This window comes from Phyllobates terribilis, unplaced genomic scaffold (genome assembly GCF_046119375.1).
Source record: "Phyllobates terribilis strain yellow unplaced genomic scaffold, ASM4611937v1 Scaffold_292__1_contigs__length_2399606, whole genome shotgun sequence".
Classification (NCBI taxonomy): Eukaryota; Metazoa; Chordata; class Amphibia; order Anura; family Dendrobatidae; genus Phyllobates; species Phyllobates terribilis.
The window spans coordinates 1,421,173-1,426,823 of NW_027363052.1; positions in this window are offsets into that span (position 1 = coordinate 1,421,173).

Genomic DNA, 5,651 nt, shown 5'->3' on the forward strand with positions numbered 1-5,651 from the left:
GGAAGATGACTGTTGTAGGATGGAGGGTAATAGGAGTGCAGCAAAGACCAGACAGATGGTGGTAGGAGACTCTATAAATAGGCGGACAGACGGAGTCATCTGCCGCCGAGACCGTGAATGCCGAACAGTGTGTTGTCTGCTGGTTGCTCGGGTTCAACATATAGCGGATCGGATACACAGATTGCTGGGTGGGTTTGGACAAAACTCAGCAGTCATGGTACACATTGGTACTAATGACAAAGTTAGAGGGAGGTGGAAGGTCCTTAAAAATGATTACGGGGAACTAGGAGAGAAGCTGAAGGCCAGGACCTCCAAGAAATACTGTCGGTGCCACATGCGTCACTAGATAGACAGCGGGAGCTTAGGGAGATAAACAAGTAGCTTAGACATTGGTGCAGGAAAGAAGGGTTTGGGTTCATGGAGACCAAGGCCGACCTTCTCACCAGTCCGGTGACAGGGAGCAGGTGGATGCTGGTTGACTTCAGTAATAATCTCTTTTACAATTAGATTTTTGCCCTAGTTTTTACTTAATATTTATTCCTGTACAAAGGACCTTTTTGAATGAATTAAATTTAATGTAATTGACTCCTGGATGTAATGGAATCATGTTATTTTGAAAAAGAGGTGATGTTTTGATTAAAAATGACTATGAATTATATATAATCATATGAAATAATCATGTTCAAAAGGGGATACTTAAAGGGACTATGAACTATATGTAATCATCAGACTAACCATTCATTAGTTACTAAATATTTTAGTGACATATCTGCACATCCTGTATATGTTAATTCTGATAGATATATATCACTTGCACTTTATATTTATATAATTATATACATATTCCCTTTACTATATCCCATTATGGCTAATAAGTAATACATCATACATACTCACCTGTATGCGTTACCCCCTGATTCCCTCATTTGAGCTTCATTTTTATCTTATTTGTATTGTTGTATGTTTTTTAATTTGTCTATGCTTGTGCCCTTTTGAATTTTTATTACATTAATTGCTATAAAATAAAAAATATTTTTATGACTTTTTTGTCCAGTGAATATTGTTTTGTTGGTCTATTGATCTTGTGTTTAGATATTGTGAATTTATTTTCTTGTTAACTCTGAGAAACTCCTTCTGTTTTGTAGGATTTATTCTACTGTAGGGAAGGGCCGCATCTCAATGGGGAGGGAGCAGCTATGCTGGGGGGAAAATGGTCAGACGGATGGAGGAGCTTTTAAACTAGGATCTGGGGGGAGGGAGGGTATGCGTGCTTATAAGGGGATAGATAGACTAGACCAGGGATCTCAAACTCAGCTGGGCATATGGGCCGCACACGGAAAAACATTTAATTTGGGGGGTCCGCATTATTTGCATGACAAAGTGACATTTTTAGTGATACCATTTTATTTTTTATACACCTTTTGAATTGGTCCTCATCTTGCAGACATGGTCTCCCATCCAGGTTCCCCATATTGCAGACATGGTCTCCCATCCAGGTTCCCCATATTGCAGACATGGTCTCCCATCCAGGTCCCCCATATTGCAGACGTGGTCTCCCATCCAGGTCCCCCATATTGCAGACGTGGTCTCCCATCCAGGTCCCCCATATTGCAGACGTGGTCTCCCATCCAGGTCCCCCATATTGCAGAGGTGGTCCCAATATAGCAGGCATGGTCTCCCATCCAGGTCCCCTTGCAGACATGGTCTCCCATCCAGATCCCCTATATTGCAGACATGGTCCCCTATATTGCAGACATGGTCCCCCATATTGCAGACATGGTCCCCCATATTGCAGACATGGTCCTCCCATCCAGGTCCCCCATATTGCAGACATGGTCCCCCATATTGCAGACATGGTCCTCCCATCCAGGTCCCCCATATTGCAGACATGGTCCTCCCATCCAGGTCCCCCATATTGCAGACATGGTCCCCCATATTGCAGACATGGTCCCCCATCCTGGTCCTTATCTTGCAGACATGTCCCCCCCATACTGCACACAGGGTCCGTCCGTCCCCCATACTGCGCACAGGGTCCGTCCGTCCCCCATACTGCGCACAAGGTCCGTCCGTCCCCCATACTGCGCTAAGGGTCCCCATCCCCCCATACTGCGCTAAGGGTCCCCATCCCCCCATACTGCACTAAGGGTCCCCGTCCCCCCATACTGCGCTCAGGGTCCCCGTCCCCCCATACTGCGCTCAGGGTCCCCGTCCCCCCATACTGCGCACAGGGTCTCTGTCCCCCATACTGTGCACAGGGACCCTGTCCCCCCCCATACTGCGCACAGTGCCCCCCCCATACTGAGCACAGGTCCCCTGTGCTGTATTTCACATGACAGAGAAAAAAAAAAAAAGATTCTCACCTGTCCTCCGTTCCCTCGGCGTCCTTTCTGCACCTGTGGCCCGCAGGCACAGACCCCGTAATGATCGCGGCTCTCTCCAGCAGCCGCCGACATCAGCGCTGTAATGCAGTGTATTGCCGCACAGAGACCGGCTCTCTGCACAGCAATACCAGTATCAGCCGCCGGCCTATCAGACGCCAGCAGCTGATATCTGCGTCCCAGCGCAGTAGCGTATGACGTCACTGCCATGCGCAGATGTCAGCTGCTGGCCTCTGATAGGCCGGCGGCTGATACTGGTATTGCTGTGCAGAGGGCCGGTCTCTGCGCGGCAATACACTGCACTACTGCGCTGATGTCGGCGGCTGCTGGAGAGAGCCATGATCGTTACGGGGTCTATGTGCCTGCGGGCCGCAAGAAGCAGCCGGAGGGGCAACAGTGTTTGAGACCCCTGGACTAGACAGAGAGAGTGGGACAGCAGGGGCAATAGAGCATCTAGGGTGGGGCTAGGATATGCAAGGAATGTAGGGAGCTGAGTAGGAGTAGCAAATGTGCTAATTGTATTAAATGTCTGCTGGCAAATGCAAGAAGTCTTGCAAACAAAATGGCTGAACTGGAGGCTCTTATGTCGGTCATGAAATATGATGTGGTAGGTATTACGGAAACCTGGCTGGAAAAAGCCATGACTGAAGCCATGACTGGGTGACAAACATGGAGGGATTACATTTAGAAGGGATAGGAAAGACAAAAAAGGTGGAGGGATGCGTATTTTCGTAAGATCCAACTTAAAACGTGTTCAATGATAACATTGGGAGAAGCTGCGACAATGTAGAGTCAGTTTGGGTAAATATACATGGGGATGGTCATAATGGAAAGCTGCTAAGAGGAGTTTGTTACAAGCCTCCTAATATAGCTGAACTGGTAGAGGACAAAATGATGGAACAAATTAAAAATGCAGCAAATAATAATAGGGTCCTTATTATGGGGGATTTTAACTATCCAGATTTTCAATGGGACACAGAATCTTCCAGTTGTGCTAAAAGCTACAAATTCTTATCCACAGTTCAGGACAATTACCTCTCTCAGCTCGTAGATGAACCAACCAGGGGAGGTAATCTGCTGGATCTGGTGCTGTCATATAGACCAGATACAATTTCAGATCTAGAGGTCCGGGAGCATTTGGGAAACAGCGACCATAATATGATAAGTTTCAATGTAATATTCAATAAAACATTTCAAAAAGGAAATGCAAAAACCTGAAACTTTAGGAAAGCTGATTTCAACAAATTAAGGGAAGAGCTTAATTGTGTAGACTGGGACCATGTCATGGTAACTGGGGATAGATACCAAACGTAAATGGGGCATGTTTAAGGAAATACTTTGGACTTTGCAAAGGCATTCGATACTGTATCACATAACAGCCTTATACTGAAGCTACAGAAGAAATGACTTAGATGGGTAAGGAATTGGCTAAATGATAGGAAACAAAGGGTTGTCATAAATGGCACATTCTCTAAATGGGACATAGTCAGCAGTGGGGTGCCGCAGGGATCTGTGCTAGGACCAATTCTCTTTAACCTCTATTAATGACCTGGGGGATGGGATTGTGAGTAAAACGTCAGTTTTTGCTGACGATATCAAACTATGTAGGATATTGAAATCTGATCTTGACATTACGATATTGCAGAATGATCTGGATAAGATGACTGAATGGACAAACACTTGGCAGATGAGGTTTAATGTAGATAAATGTAGTGTAATGCACACAGGATGGAGTAATCCTATGGCTACATATACATTAAATGGGAGTATACTCAGGACTACAGAACAGGAGAAGGATTTGGGTATTCTGGTTACAAGTACTCAATGTCAAGCAGCTGCCGCAAAAGCAAACAACATTTTAGGGTGTATAAAAAGAGAAATAAAATCCTGCGATCCCAACGTGTTACCCCTTTATAAATCACTGGTGAGGCCACATCTGGAATATGGAATCCAGTTTTGGGCTCCACATTTCAAAATGGATATTCAGAAGTTAGAGTCAGTTCAAAGGTGGCAACTAGATTATTACAAGGGATGTAGGCTTCTCATATGATGAGAGGTTGGAAAAGTTGAGCTTGTTTAGCTTAGAAAAACGACGGATCTCACTGACATGTATAAATATATGTGTGGTCAGTACAAAGGTGTAGCACATGACTTATTCCTTCCAAAGACTAAGGACCAGGGGGCAATCATTACTGGTGGAAGAAAGGCGATTCCGGCACCTAAACAGTAAAGGGTTCTTTACAGTCAGAGCAGTCGGACTGTGGAATGCCCTACTACAGGAGGTAGTAATGGCCGACACTATAACAGCTTTCAAAAAAGGGCTGGATGATTTCCTCGCTACAGGTAATATGGTGTCCTAGAGTTAAATTAGACAAAATGTTACACCTATAGTAGTACATTTGATCCAGGGTTCCTGTACTGATCGCCTTTCTCGGGGTCAAGAAGGAATTTTTCCCCATGATGCAAATTGGCTGAATGTATCCTTGGTTTTTTGCCTTCTTCTGGATCAAAAGATTTAGGTACAGGGATTTTAGTAATACAATAACAGTAATACAAAAAATAAAACTAATTAAAAATTATTTATGGTTATTTGTAATTGTAATAGTGCAGTAATAATAAAAATGGTAATCCATTTGTGAGGCCTAGTTCCAGTAACTTAGTGTAGTGTTGGTATGGGGAGTACAATTGGGGGAGAAAGGTTGAACTTGATGGACCTAGGTCTTTATCCAATCTACGTTACTATGTTACACTATCTGACTTCCAAACAAGAACCCATGTATCTAGCTAATATCTTTCAGTACAAGGGCACACACTCAGCAGCGTCTGTGTCCTTCAGTAACATGGATAAAATGGCGCTGAGGGAACATGGCCGGTTTTTATATCGAGAGGAAATGTGATTTCAGCAGCGAATTGCAGAAGCCCTTGTATCTGGACACTGTGGATGCTTCCTGCGCTCTGACTGGCTAGCCACGCATTCCTGACTTAAAGTTACCGGCTACAGGACAAAATAAATAAATAAAAAAATTACAAGCACACCACTGATCTATCACCCCACTCATCTGCCACATCCCCCCGCTCATCATAAACAAGCACTATGCTAGCCAAACTGTTCAAAACGCTGTAGTTGCCCCGCAATCACGTTCCCGCATTTATTCCCCGAACTTTGCCGATTTTTTCCAATTTTAAGAAATTTTGCTTGCATTTCCGATCATGAATCCGAATGTGCCATATTCGTATCAAATTGAGGCTGCGTGCCCACAATGCGTTTTTCAA